Below are 16,612 nucleotides of genomic sequence, written 5' to 3'. Positions count from 1 at the left end.
TTCAGAGTTCTTGAAATCTTTTTTTCACTGTCAGTCATTTGGACCGACTGCCATGTATAGTTTGTCAGTCCAGACAGATTTCTACCAGTCCAAAATAAATTCAATAAAAACATGAAAATTGTATTTTAATTTTAATATCAATAAACACGGCGTCTATAAACAATACACACTTCTTACCCTAGCGCCGTCAACAAACTTGTTTTAACAGTTTACCAATCATAGTTACGGTAATAGTTTGGCACTAGTTAGAATTATCTGTATCTCGGAAATAAATAATTGCAGAATCGCTCCAAAACGCATTTGAAGTATACAAAAGGATTTGCACTGGAAATAACTTCAAAATTAATTACAACAAACCTTTTTTAGGTCGCGTATGCCTTTAAACCTAAAAATTGATCTAAATAAAGACGATAATTCAACTAATTTTCTTTACGTTTTTTCTCGCTTCAAATTTACACGCCATGTTTGCATTCGGAACTCTCTGGAATCTTCGTAGTAAATTTAATGTACTGAGTTCGAGTTATTGCCCGTGTTTATTTTGCTACATAGTGAATATACGGAACAAATTCTATCATTAAACCGGGTCCGTAGGACATTTATCATTTTAACGATAGAACATTCTCTCTAAATTGGCACTTGTATTAATCGAGAAGCCATTGCAAGATGCAGAAAAGCTTTTGAAAGATTACATGTACGATCGCTCGATTTAGTAAGATTTTCGCAAGTTCCTCTGTCAACACCGTCCGGTGTCGCATAATATTTGGTCCGCCTCGTTTAAAGGTCCGGCCGGACCTAATACGATAACATATTTGGTCCGCCTGGCTCTATAAGAAAAGGTCCGCCCTCGGCCTTTTATACGAATTGTATGCATGTGGTTCATTCGATATTAATTGAAAAACTATTCTTTTAAAATTAATTAAGGATATATAGTCGTATTAATAGCAAGTGTTTTCTCCAAGAAAATGCAGTAAACAATAAGTAAGAAATCGAAATTAATACATAAATAAAGGAATGTATAGATTTATTGATCGGGTTTCCTGTTGGGAAGATGGGACATGCTTCTTTTGTCGTTTAAATTAATACGCTAATGTCAACATTATCATTAAAAAAATATTAAGAAAACAAATGTACATACATTTACCTTCACCGCCTTGTAACTTTACTGGCAGATTAATCAGTATTGAATGAACAGATAAATGTTCGTAAGTCCAACACGAATCATTTAGTTACACTCTCTTTCCTATAAACATGATAAACGTTTGACTAATCCACTCACAAAAACTAAAGTTCACATCTTTCAAAATATATTTCTTTATATTGTATTAATAAAAGAAATCTGTCATTCTTTACGTTTAATATTGTTGTAAATAACTGGAGGGTCACTAGCTGTGACAAGGGCTTATGTCACGGTGTACTACCCTACACCCCTTATTGTAAAAACAACATGCCTACGGATTGGGCAGTTGGGGGTTAACCTATAATTGTTTCGTTTGAGAAAACCTAAAGTACCATATCCCCTGTGTTTTTATAAGTTAACACTGTTTCTTACTTATTCAAAGGCTAATTATTATATCTACTAGAACTCTGCATTTCATTTCCTGAATTTAACATTGCATTTTCTGACAATTTTTGTTATGATTTCGGAATCCGACAATTCTATTTTCATTTCCGACATTATTTTATTATTTTTTTTTCACATTTTCGGATTGTTTTTAGGATACCTTTATGGCAATTTAAGTTTAATATATGTATATCACAAAGATGGAAATAGAATTTTAACAGGGTATTTTATACGTGCATTGTATAATATTACTTTTTTCAAATCACGTTTTTTCTTATCATTACATACACTCTGTAAACAATATTAAGACTAGTCAATAAGTAAATATTAAGACTAGTCAATAAGTAACTTCACATTCACAATACATGTTCCTAGATCTGTTCCAGGTTAAAATCAATTAAGTTTCTTTGACAGCTAAGAGCAAAGTCTTTTATTTGAATAAATTATCTAAAATATTTTACCGTAAGGCTTTTTATAACGGATGTATGAATTCTTTTTTCATTGACGAAAAAGTACTGACATGAATTTGACAAATGTCGGAGATGAAAACTATTAAAATGTAAAAACTTAAAAATGTCGGAAATGAAAAGTTCAGAAAATTCCGGAAATGAAATGCGGCCTACTAAATATTACTCCAGGACAAGGTAAATGTGCATTAATTGGCGAAATCAAACCAAATTAAGTCGATAAATTGCTGGATTTATAAATGCCTTTATTTTTCATATTTAATATATATGTCGCTCATATAAAATCTCTGTTCACTACATTTATGATATGTTATTTATATTTATGTCTCTCGGTTTCAATAAAAATCCAAACATTTTATACCCCCCTTCTAAATGTTTTTTTTTTTGGGGGGGGGGGTGTATTGGAGTGTAGTAAAATCACGCAGATACCTGTCAAAAAAGTTTAAAGTTTTAAAGTATACCGATATTGTACATATAAAAAGCTGAGTTTAAAGACACACAATTTCAGAAAAGAACGAATGCACTTATGGGCCCTGGTAAAATGTGAAAAAATAAACAAAGTTAGCAAATTTTTCATCTCAAATCATTCATTGATCAATCATTAATTGATATCTAAACCATACGATTCAAGAATTTTTTACGCTGAAATTCACGAATATATAAAGAACAAAACCATACAATGTGGTAGGGGTAGCCGACATTTGTGATTTTCTATTAATAGTAAATCGAGAACGGTCATTCATTTCAGAGTTTTTGTTTACTATGAGCCTAACTTTGTAAAAACTTGTGTGAATGGCAAAAGACATATAATACATTTATAAAACTTGTGTAAAATTAAGTAGGAAATTTGCACACGATTAGACTGGTACATCAAATATTAATTAAGGAAGTTCTAAACACTGCACACTAAAAAGTTCTAATCTCTAGTTTTCAAGCTCCGAAAATAAACCCTGTCCAAAAATTTCCCTTTATAACATAAAAATATCTGAAATACAGAGATCGACCTTTTCTGATAACTGCGTTTTAAGGTCCCCCCTGTCCTTTTCTCTAGTTTTTCAAGCTTCGAAAATAAACCCTGTCCAAAAATTTCCCTTTATAACATAAAAATATCTGAAATACAGAGATCGACCTTTTCTGATAACTGCGTTTTAAGGTCCGCCCTGTCCTTTTCACTAGTTTTCAAGCTACGAAAATAAACCCTGTCCAAAAATTTCCCTTTATAACATAAAAATATCTGGAATACAGAGGGCGGACCTTTTCTGATAACTGCGTTTTAAGGTCCGCCCTGTCTCTTTCTCTAGTTTTCAAGCTACGAAAATAAACCCTGTCCAAAAATTTCCCTTTATAACATAAAAATATCTGAAATATAGAGGGCGGACCTTTTCTGATAACTGCGTTTTAAGGTCCCCCCTGTCCTTTTCTCTAGTTTTTCAAGCTTCGAAAATAAACCCTGTCCAAAAATTTCCCTTTATAACATAAAAATATCTGAAATACAGAGATCGACCTTTTCTGATAACTGCGTTTTAAGGTCCGCCCTGTCCTTTTCTCTAGTTTTCAAGCTACGAAAATAAACCCTGTCCAAAAATTTCCCTTTATAACATAAAAATATCTGGAATACAGAGGGCGGACCTTTTCTGATAACTGCGTTTTAAGGTCCGCCCAGTTCTTTCTCTAGTTTTCAAGCTACGAAAATAAACCCTGTCCAAAAATTTCCCTTTATAACATAAAAATATCTGAAATATAGAGGGCGGACCTTTTCTGATAACTGCGTTTTAATGTCCGCCCTGTCTCTTTCTCTAGTTTTCAAGCTACGAAAATAAATCCTGTCCAAAAATTTCCCTTTATAACATAAAAATATCTGAAATATAGAGGGCGGACCTTTTCTGATAACTGCGTTTTAAGGTCCCCCCTGTCCTTTTCTCTAGTTTTTCAAGCTTCGAAAATAAACCCTGTCCAAAAATTTCCCTTTATAACATAAAAATATCTGAAATACAGAGATCGACCTTTTCTGATAACTGCGTTTTAAGGTCCGCCCTGTCCTTTTCTCTAGTTTTCAAGCTACGAAAATAAACCCTGTCCAAAAATTTCACTTTATATACAGAGGGCGGACCTTATATTATACTGCGTTTAAAGACTTTAAAGTCATATAAGGCGTTTTTTTTAATAAGTTCAGACTAAAATATGAAAAAGATCTTTCTATTTGTTTTGGTACTTTATATACCACTGTAAAAATAGGACCGCTGCATTTCATTTCCGGAAATCGGCAAGGTATTTCCGCCATTTCTTTATTTCATTTCTGACAATTTGTCTTTTCTTTTCCGACATTTATTTCTTTTCATTTCCGGTATTTTTGCAAGGTACCTCTCCGGCAATTTAATGTTTACCAGGTACATGTATGTAGAAATGGAATTTTGAAAGAATTTATTATACACAACATTTTTAATAAAAAAGTTCTGTATACATGTATATACATCTGTACATGAAGCACTAAGTCTAGTAAACAGAGTTTAATGAGCGTGCAATTTTTTCATCGCATTTGATGTTACTAAATTAAATGTTAAACAGTTAAAACTTTAAAGTCAAAGTTAAAGTCTATAATTTATTCTTAAATTTTTTTCATTACCGGAAAGCACTGCCTGAAAAATGTCGAAGATGAACACTTTAGAATGTCGGAAATGAAAGGTTAAAATGTCGGAAATAAAAAGCTTAAAATTTCAACAACAAAAAAATTCGAAATGGAATGCAGACTGAAACATTTAATGAAAATCAAACAATTTAAATCAATCGCGTTTCATAGATATCCGAGATTTAAAACAATGGCCGATTCTTATCGACTCGGAATTTAAATATCAGACACAGTTTTAATTCAATTAGTTTGAATTTAACAATAGAAACGTGGGGATATTTAAGTACAATATCGGTGAAAATTTTAATTTGAACATAAAAACCAAATTTCATGTAAATCTACGCTTAATCTAGTATTTTTAATTTTTAGTCCAAATACGCCATATTTAGCTTTAAATATTCAAATAAAGATTATACATGTATGGTTATAATTATTTTAAATGTCGCAGTTTTGAAGTGTCCGCCTAAATATTTGGTTCCTTTGCATAATTTCTTAATAAAAAAAATCAGATCTATTGATATGCAAAGCTAACACATGACCATTAGGTTCACCGACCATTCAATGACAGCGCCATCTGCCGCGGGCTCTACCTGTGGGTACCTGTCAGGTAAACAAATACGTCACTAGCAATGCCCAAGCAAGGGGGAGATAACTTTCCAGATTTCCTCAGCCTCGTTTTGATTCCGTATCAAAAAAGAGCTTAAAAAGTACGGCTTAATACACTACTTTCCCTCGTGTTTTCAAACGTTTTGATGACCTTTCTATGAAGTTTGAGATGCCCCCTACCATTACCAACCCTGAATGTTTGAAGTATGGCGCGATTAGTCGTTTTAAAAATAGATTGAAAAATTTAAAAATCTCTAATTTTCATATACGGACGAGTAAGTGTCAAAACATGCAAAAATAACTTCTTCTGATATACCACTACAAATGCATATCACTTACAGGCAAGTATTCAACCGTTCTTATTCGCCACACGAATTTTCTAAGGCCTACTGGAGCAAATTCGGATTGTCCATATCCAGTATGGCAGCCAACACGTGTGTAGAAAAAATGTACAAAACAATGAAATTTGAACGTCTGATGGTCTATTTACTTCATTGTCAAGCTGATACAATGTTATATTCTTGTTTTTGAATTATGCTGAAGCATTTTAATGAAATTTCGTTCAAAGGCTATTTCGTGCGCGAAAACAAAAGTAGGGTTCATCTCAAAGTGAACAAGAATAAATTTCAAGATTGACTTACTTTGGTGAAGAAAACAGTGAAAGTCAAATGAAAACTTCATTTATAATCATACTTTGATTTTTATTGCTAAGTTTATTTCTTTAAATGACAACACAGCATACGAATAATGAGACATAAGCTATTCTGTATAAATAAAGAAAACAAAGGAAGACAACTCTTGCATTTCACATTCTGTGTCATATTTTCTTCTATGTCTCAACAGTGGCACGAGAAAATTATGAAATTTCAGATAAAATTAAAACTGGTACATAGGTTATATTATAAAAATGTTTTGATCTAGTATTCCTGCATTATCTGCTTTTAATCTGCTGAAGTACACTTTCCAATCATTTTCCTCGGAAAGATGGATAACTCTGTAAGAAATCTGCATTTTTTAAACATTCATAAAAAGCTCAATTTTCACCCGATTTAAGAAATGATTTTTGATATGGAATCAGTGGGTCATACTTTACACAATGGACATAAAAAACTAACAATTTTTTGACTTTTTAAAAATCATTGGGCATTGCTAACGTCACACCCCCATTGTTTTATTAGCTATACACACCGACAGATTTCACACCTTTAATCGTACTAATGTACAAAAAGCAAATTCTAAGGAAAAACAAACACTTGCAAAATAATTGTGGCATGATTTTTAAAGAAATCATGGCCCTAAACGGCACTGCTTAAAGCACACTATACGAGTAGATTCTTGTCTAGAGATACATGTATGTTAAACAAAAAATAAAACACAACAGGGTAAATCCCCCTTTCATCATATATAGTATAAAAAAACTAGCCTTAATTTCATATATAGGCCTATTAAAGTCAAGATTAAAACATTTTGCACCACCCGGACCTTAAAAATCAGGGGGACCTTTTCTTATACGTATACCTTCTTTTTAAAAGGCGGACCAAATATGTCTGTATTAGGTCCGGCCGGACCTTTAAACGAGGCGGACCAAATATTATGCGACAACCGGTCATTTGAACTGACAAAGAACGCAAAGTAATCGGTCCTTGGCTGTTTTTATCGGTTTTGCCGACAGGACCGAAAGATTTCAAGAACTCTGCTTATTCCTTTAACCATTTCACACAAAAACATAGTCATCTTTTTGATATAAATATCATCAAAACAATTTTTGAAGACCTTAAACTGAAAAACTTTGCATAATCTAAGCCTTGAAAATTGTGTATTTTTCAAATTCAATTTTTTTTGGTGAAAAAACCTGTCGTTTAATTTTGGTAAAAAACTTTCTTTAGGTAGCTGGTAGTAAAAATAATCTTCATAATTTTTTGTATAATTTTTGTACGACCAGTTTTGATTTAATAGCGGAAAATTACCCCCTCCCCCTTTCTCAATAAATCACGTTCCCGCGCGTCTTTCAGACGGGGATGGATCACTTTGCTATGAATCTCTACACATTTTAAAAAAATCAAATTGGAATATTGCTTTTGCTTCAAAAATATATTAACTTACAAATTTAAAAGTTCTCATATGTAAAGCATATCAAATGTAGATTTTTAAGGCAATTTTTGAATACCCCTACCACCCCCACCCCTTCCTTTTTTGCGTCGCAGACCATTAGCGTTTAACGAAACGTCATTTACAGTGCAAATATACTAGTAAGTATTTCGTCATCTGAATCCCGGAGGTAAGCATTAGTAATTTTTGAATTCAGGAATGCAGATTAAATATTGACTACTGTTTTTATATGTATCAGGAAAAAATTATTGAAGGATTTTAGTGTTTAGTCCATATATGGATGCGTTATGCATTCCATATCACATGAAACCTGGATACGAATTCAAGTTATGTTGAACTTGAATATGTTGATTTTTAATTTTATTTCTTTAATTTTATTTAGTAAAAATGGTGTATGTTCAACTCTCCTGTGATATAAATGGAATAAATGTAGTTTTTTCATGTCATTATTTCAAACGAGACAGTATGTGGCCGTGGGGATGCATCGACATTTGCATAGATGTACACCCCTCATGATATTGTACGGATTTTTTCAATGTCGTTGCTTCTAAAGTTAAAATGAAAATTCCGTATTCGTCCACATTAACTTTAAAATGTCAAACATTAAACTCCTCATCTATTTCATATCAAGTCGCACATTGATATTTTAAAAATCTTATACATGTTATAGGCTACGTTTTGTTTTGATTCGAGGAAATGCGAACCGACATTGTTGACAGTGACAGAAAGTCAAACAATTTGCTGCAATAGGATATTCATAAATGCTGCTAGATAATTTCAGTACTAGTGAACAATTCTTTTCAATTCTATATTTACATTGTGTATATGAGGTCTATAATATTCTCGGATTTATCAGGTATCTGATTCTGTGGAAAACAGTGAATAAAGGGAGGAAAATAAACATCTCCTACATTTTCAGAGTTGTTCCTCTTTGATCAGTAAGGGTCTGAGGACAACATCGATTTTACATTGTAAAAAGTTTTTTGTTTGTTTATTGTTGTTTTATTTAATTAAAGAGGAAAAAACAATATCTATATCGTAAATGCACAAATTGTAATGAAGACCGCATTAATCGGAATGTTATATAGCCATTTGTACATAATGAGAGATTTCGGCAAAGTAAATAAAATTTTCAGAATAAAAAAAATGCTGCGCTCTGATCAATAATACAATTTATTGTATATGAAATGAAATGAAATAAACATTAAGGGATGGTATTTTATGTCTCGCTTTTTACGGAGTTTAATCGGTTAATTAAAAAAATACTTATTGATTGAGTATGGTACGCATAATCACAGCCAAGCCCCATATCCCATTTTCTTTTATGATTGATATTCCCCATTCTCAAAAGTGAGTTATCTCCCCTCAAAATCGGAAGTCTTCTACACTAGCACAACTTCCGCGGACTACACGTTACGATAGTGATCAACTTACACGCTGCATTAAAAATTTTAAAAGAAGGAAACGGTTTGCCCCCTTTTTTTTTAGATAATAAGCGATTTTATAAAGGGTCTGTTGCCCCCCCCCCCTCCTTTCTAGAAAGCTATACGAATTAGCCAGGCACGTATCATGTGTGGGGGGGGGGGGGGGGCAGAAAGAAATATTTTTTTTTCTTACCTGGAAAAGTTGAAAAGAAAAACCTTGCCCAAAGTCGAAAAACGTACTTATTTCAGTACCAGTTCCTTGGCATACAAAACTACATATCCCTTATATAACTTTACCGTAGTATAAACTGTGTGTTTGTTGGGGGGGGGGGGATGGCAGCTTTCAATGAACATTTTCAATAGAAAAAGTAAAACATGAATAACACTTGAGAAAAGAATGTTTTCCGTTAATTAACAAGAAATACGCTAGGAAATTATTGTATCAATTTCGTGTTACTGCTGTCAATTCTCTGATCAAAGACAAAATGTGTATTTTCCTCGGGAATATGCATGTACATATGCTTAGATCCTGCACTAAAACTTTGATTAAATGCAGCTCAGACTTTATACGACATATGTAACACGAATTCAGGTCGATGCTATTTTAATTAGTCTTTCTTCGTTACATGAGCACATGAGATTAAATTATTCATTTAGAATTCCATTCAAAGTTTTTAATACTATGCATGCAGTGAATCAATTATTTTACAAATAAAAAATTCTGGAAACACGGTTAATTCAAATGAAATAGGCCTTTAATTGTCACCAAATGTGTTCTTGTAAGTAAAAGTTCTATTTTATGACATACAATCGAGCAAAAACGCAGTTTCTTGGTATCGGTCGCAGAAGACGAACTACTGCTGTATATGCAACAATTTCAGGGGTAAAACTGTAGATGGACATGTCATCAGTCTCCAAAAAATTCCTAGAGATGCAGAGAAGAAAATATGGCTGCAGCATGCTAGATTAATTCGTAAAAACTAAAAATTCTTACATTTGTTCTGCACATTTTGTAAATAGTGATGTTCCGTCTGCAGAACATCCACTACCGAAAATTTGTTTTTTATTTTATTTATTATTTTTGAATAGGCCTATTCGAATATGCATCAGCATTTTATCAGTAATTTGTTTCTTTTCTGTTTTTTGTAAGAGGGAGGGGGTGGGGGGCTCACACAGCGCCTTATTATACTACTATACAGATTAATACAAATCCAGAAAGAGACAATGAGTGGGCAATTTAAAAAAAATACGAATCAGTTAAGATTTCTTTTTATTCACAAACACAATAACATTTTTCCATATGACAGAGGCATTACACCATGAACATGTTTACATCAAGAACGTCCGCGGAAGTGACTTTATTTACAGTGCATGCGTATTAAACACAGTAAAAGAGTTCCCTTCAGGGGAAATAACTCACCTTTTGAAAATGGGGAATACATTGGGATCATTTTACTCGTCATTTTAACGCTTTATTTTTGACGTTTATTTGACGTCACGCCAAACATTTAATTGAAATCGCAAGAGTTATCTCCCCCAGTGTGTTGTACGTCTTTAAACTATACAAACGAAGAGCAGAGCAAACACAGACCTCCAAAATCATCAAAGGGGGGTCAGGTGTCATGTGTGAATGAGCATTTCCTGCCGACCGATCACACCCGTCTTATGCTCCTTGGCATGGTCGGGAAAAACGGAAAAATCGGAAGACGATTCAGTGTGTAATTAATGACCTAATAATTTGTATTTGATAATTCAGTCAGTATTTGCAATTTCCTTAAATATAGGTTTTATTTGTTAACAAGTATGGGCGGCGGAAAGGGTAAAAAAGACGTTTATGCAAAACTAACAACTAATTTTATAAACATTATGAGACACAAAACAGACAACCTTAAAAACAAAATCAACAGACTCGTTTGCAAAATCAACAGACTCCGATGCGAAACCAACAATCACCAATGCAAAACCAACGATTATTCACTGAATTGTCGCTAGATGGCGCGCAAAAACATATATTACCTGAATTAACGCTTGATGGCGCGCAAGTTTTTCTACGTCATCATTATTTTTGTACTATCATAGGAACGTAAATGGATCAGGGCCACAATTATAGAGTGAAGGTCAAAAGCCTGAAAAGTCGCACATAAAGGAAATTCGCATGCCTCCCTTTCAATGATAAAAATAAAAACATGCTCACGTTTGTGAAACTTTCTGGGTATATAATAAAAATTTAATGTCAAAAGTTTACAATGATATGCATCAAGGTGCATTTCAAGCATAAATTATGCACAGAAATATGTATTGAAATGAGAGGTCATTTAGTTTGTTTACACATTTTAAGCCAAGCGAGAGCTATTCGGAGGTCATGACGTCAGAAGTTTATTAATAACCAGGATTTCCACATTGAACACCCCCATTTTTATGTGAATATTTATCTGACACTCTGTCATGTGTTAAAAAAATATTTTGGAAATGAATCTTTTTTAAAAAAGTTACAAAGAAAACAAAACACATGTTTTTACTATATAAGTCTATATATATGTACATGTAAGCTAATTGTAGTCCGGGTCCAAATCCCGCGAAATTGTCTATCAACATCCATTTTGCAAACCTCGGATAATAGCATCATGTCGAACTTCTAAAATTCAAACATATTAGAGGCAGCAAGACAAACGACTATTACAAGAAACCAGTAGCAGATATTGTTTTTTCCCCCAAGAGAAAATTTTTGAAAGAAAAAAATCCCCTTACACTCTTAAAAAAGTTCATATAAAATTATTTTATTGTGTTCATGCATTACACAATTTGTTGATACATGAAAATTCACTTGGCAAGTTGTACTTTTATCATTTTTGCTTTTCTTTGTACGACTTATAGTGAAGTCTATCAAATTTATTTTAGAATAAGTTAACTTAGGAAGTAATCTGATTAAAAACAAATCCTTTGATCTGCTCTCATTAATCGCTACTTGTTTAGCGATGTATGTGCGCGAATCAAAGGATCTGCGCACGTGAAAAAAAATATATGGGCTGGATTGTTTTCATTGGGGTGGACCCCCCCCCCCCCCCCCGAAAAACAGGATCTGTGCCTGTACAAATATGAATTATATAGGACAGAAAAGATAAATGCTCTGAGGAACAGGATAATCAAGGTTGGTACTTTTTGCGCAAGGGAGATGATGATATTTGGGGGGGGGGGGGGTATTGATATCATTAACTCACGAAGTTTCAGTCAAAGTCTCACAAGATTTTGGTAACTTGTTGATTAAACATGAATTAAAAATGTTTGATAATAAATCTGGAAAACATATTCGAAAGGATAGTTTTAATTTTATTCGAAAGTTTTACTATGCGTTTCTTTTTCCTCTCAGTATAGTTGAAGCCGTAAAAGAAATTCAGGGGCGGATCCAGCAATTTTCGAAAGGTCGATGCCCCAGCACTCATGCATAGAATCACAACCACTTGAAGTCCGTAACTACATATATTTACAAGAAAGGGGGCTCCAAAAACAGTTGACAAGCAAAAACAAAAAAAACAAAAAAACAAAAAACAAAAAAACCCAAAACAAACAAAAAACAACAAAAAAAAAAAAAAAAAAAAAAAAAAAACCCACCACACTCTAAGTCCTTCTTTGGGGGTAGAGGGGGCTTTCTGTAACTTTTCTCTTCGGACTGCAGTATATACTTTCATGTAATGCTTGAATCTGCGTATTTTCCGGCAATAAAAACTGTGGAGGGAGCTTCCAAATCAAAATATTAATTAAAACTACAGCAAAAGATTACTCTCAGAAAAAATAAATCCCCTCTATCTGCATTTTTTTTTTTGCATGTTACTTGTGAGTGGTCGGAACTCTTAGCCAGGGTTGGGAAGGTACACGGAGGAAGGTACGCGAAAATACAGATCTACAGAGCAGAGCGGACAAAGATTTTCCATTTTTTCAAAATATTAGACTTATTCTATATTTATACAGAAATTTTTCTCTCTATGTACAAAAATAAAAGGGGGTTCCAACCACCGGAACCCCCCCCCCCCCTCTGGGTCCTTCAATGAAATTTACACTATAAGGCTACAAGGATGAGACTTAATTGTACTCCTGTACAAGATGTGGTGGCATCTTTGCCATGGTATGCGCTGTAGACCTTGTCCCATGTGCATTTTGCCTAATTTCTCCGAGTCCGAAAACAGTATCGCCCAAACCTGGAGTAATCGCTGTCCTACATTCCTTCACTTTATTTTTAAGCCCCCCCCCCCCCTAAAAAAAAAACACATGGATACACACGTCTTGCCTTAATTGTTTTCTTTATAAATATTTTAAAGTACTCAAGCCATTCCCTTAAATATACACAGGGTCAATCTAATAGATAATCAAAGTACTGAAAGTACTGTCAGACGGAGGCTTCATGTATGAGAGAACACAAAAGAAATAAAAATATATCATACATAGCTGTAAAGAATATTTTGAGAAATAATGTGTGGGTTTTTTTTCAATTCAACATTTTTTTCAAAGGATACTCAAATATTCATGAGGTTTTTGGGAGATTATAATTTCATCTTTGTAATGTAAACTTTGCCATGATTAAAGTTCACTGTTATTCAGATGAGCATCTTCGCTAGCCAAGGGATTCCGATCCGATACCTACTCTACAACCCTTGGCAGATTTAGTCCTATCAAACGGGAACTTTGATTGCGCCGCCTATCGCCGCAATTGAGTTAAGTCCCTTGAAGCTCTTTAATATTTGTCTAATGAAAATAGCTGTAACATATGATGATCAATATGACGTTTGAGACAATATGGCGACCTCCATGTGGAATATATCCAAACAACTTCATACAGCTGTAGGCAGTAGGCACACCTCAAAAGTGGAAGAAAGTATCGTTCTTCTTGGATTTTTAGTCAAGAGTTTGACACTACTTTCTACTTGTTGCCGTATCAATTATTATCAATGAGCCTAAATTGATGCATCTAAAATGCGGAACACGGACTTATTTGGTCCTTTCAATAATTCTTGAAAACATATATAATTAAAAGAAAAAATTCAAATTAATTAATCCCTTGTTTTTTTAAGCATAGATCACGTCCTTACTTTCATCCATTGTAAATATTCCTTTTATTTTGTGCATAAAACATGAACAGACTTTAATTCAGTCGAAAATCGTCGATTAGTAAAAACCTTGCGAAGACTCGGACTTTGCAGCCAATCAAATTCGTTTGCGCGAGTTCTAAAATTTTCGGCCAAATCTGCCAATGGTTGTAAAGTAGGTATCGGATCGGAAACCCTTGGCTAGCGAAGATGTTAGATGAGATACTTTCAATATTAAACCTTTCAACGTAAGAAACAGTAAATGACTGGGCCTGGTTAACATAAAACTTAGACGGGCTAACTTTTTATCCCAGTCTCACTTAAAAAAAATATAGTGGAAAAGCGAGACTGAGATCAAAGGTGAGCTTGTCTAATATAAGTTGTATGCCCCCATGCCCGGTTTGATGAATGTAGGTCTAGTATGTTCTAGTCATGAGCCCACTGGCGGAATTAAAAGGGGCCCCTGGCCCCCTCCCTTTTGAGTCCAAAAAAAAATACACAATATTTGATAAATGAGTGTTTTAATTGCGGCTGTGGGCCCCTTCCCTGACCTCAAACTGGTCCCCCTTTTTCAGAATTTCTGGATTCAGCAATAGGCCTCAGCCAGTCAGGAGTTTCCATATTTCAAGATATCTTATTTATAGGTCACAGAGACCTACTGCTAACATAATTATGACATGTAACAGCTACCAAAATCAAAATTTCTCGGCCTTATTGTAATAATGTTATGATATGAGCTAACATGGAAAAAGAAGCAGCCAGGTAATTGGACATGAACAACATAATATAGTACAGTTTGTCTTAAACCTTTGTGATACAAAATGGAGTGACCTAGCTTGATGCAACACAGAATTTTCTTTAAGTAATAAATTGTTTTTGGAGAACTGGGTTATTGCTTACAATAACAAAGATATATCTTGACAAATTTGACAACCAATATTTCTGGAATTATTAAATGTAGTATTTTATCATATGACAGATTTAACCCCAAAAATGTCTTTCTTAACTCAAATACCAGTGGAAATGGTTGTCCTTTTCAGTTTATCTGTATAAAACAATCATTAACAATGAGACATGATTACAAATTACGTAGAGAGAAGTAATAAATATATAACTATGATTTAAGTTTTCAGTAACTCTGTTCAAACAATCACTTCACCAGTGATGTATGTTAAAAAAGTTGACATGAATACCAATGATCAGAAATACATGTAATCTTGTATATAAAAAATAATTAAAGTTTGAGATGTGAAAGAGGTAAAACACAAGTATCAACTGCAAATAAGGATCAACGATATAACAATAAGACAACTTAATTATTTCAGAAGATATAATTTTTAATTATTAATTAGGAAATAATGTGATAAATCATGTAAATCCTATAAACCAAGATTTGGGTTTTTCCCAAAGGTCAAAAGTTACAAATGCATTTTGATCTCAATGTCAGAGTTGCCGTTTGTTTCTCTCTTATCTAATGTGAGGGTACCCCAAACACTCAAACCGCTTGTAAAAAGTGTAAATCTATTTTCATGTGTTTCCTAAAATTATACATAATTACAAATAAAGAATCCAAAACTAAACTTTTAATATTCCTACAGATAAAAATACTATGCATTTGTTCATTCATCGATCCTTTTCAGATTAAAAAACTCCATGAAACCTATTGATGCAAGCGTCAAAAATCGGCCGCAAACCAATTTATCGGCCCTTTCAAGAAGAAATTAGAAAAGGAGTGAAAATGAGATTACAAATCAAGCACAAAAAATTCCATTAAAACTGAAATGCTTGATCTATTATTAAAATATCTTATATTTATACATGTGACATAAAAAATTTGCATGCGGCATTAAAGGATTTTTTTCAATACATAATACAGGTACATCTGCGTCTCCACAGTTTGATAAGGCGAATTCTGGTGGAAGTTTTTACAATAAAATATAAAACTAAAGTTAAACTTATATCTATAACTAGAGATAGTTTTTAAGAAAAGAAGCAATTGATAAGTGGGGTTCCTCGATCACTCTCCGCGGATGTTACCCCCCCCCCCCCAACTCCCTCTAGATCCGCCACTTCATTTCTTCTCTTTCTTGTTTTGGTGTGAGAATCAGTGGGAAAAGGCTCGGCATATTGTAAAACACGCTTTATCATCGTCTATTGGAACAAAATCTCCTAATATTCTGTCTGATAAAAAATAAACAGTATAAATCACATTCTTTGTTACATATTCCGTAGGAAATGTATTTACATACACGTCATTTTAAAAATATTAGACAAATCCTGTTTATTTAGAAAAAAGTAGAACTGTTTGTTTATACTTGTATGTGACGCGATCTTTGTTTTAGACTATGCCTAACCTTGCAGTCGGTGTTACTAAGAGTCGCTCTAAAAATAGAATTCTCAAGGTAATGAAAACAATTCCACCGATAGATGGTGCTTGGGAAATCTTTCCTGTTTACATTCCATGGGCAAGACAATCCCTATAACCGGAGGCTGTAGGACAGCCTCCGTCTAAAAATGGGTATAAAATGTACTATATACCGGTAGTATATGATCCCTTATTATATATAAATAATTTCGATACCGATAATATATTCTTTTTAAAATACATTCCGAGGTTTACCAATTGGATCCTGATATAATTTTGCGTGATTTACGTTCCAATGATAGTACAAAAATAACGATGACGTAGAAAAACTTGCGCGCCATCTAGCGTGAATTCAGGTAATACATGTTTTTTTTTG

Source organism: Saccostrea cucullata, unplaced genomic scaffold (assembly GCF_032062105.1).
Source record: "Saccostrea cucullata isolate Sc308-1 unplaced genomic scaffold, CSIRO_AGI_Scuc_v1 ctg27, whole genome shotgun sequence".
NCBI classification, from domain to species: domain Eukaryota; kingdom Metazoa; phylum Mollusca; class Bivalvia; order Ostreida; family Ostreidae; genus Saccostrea; species Saccostrea cuccullata.
This window is presented reverse-complemented; position numbering follows the sequence as displayed.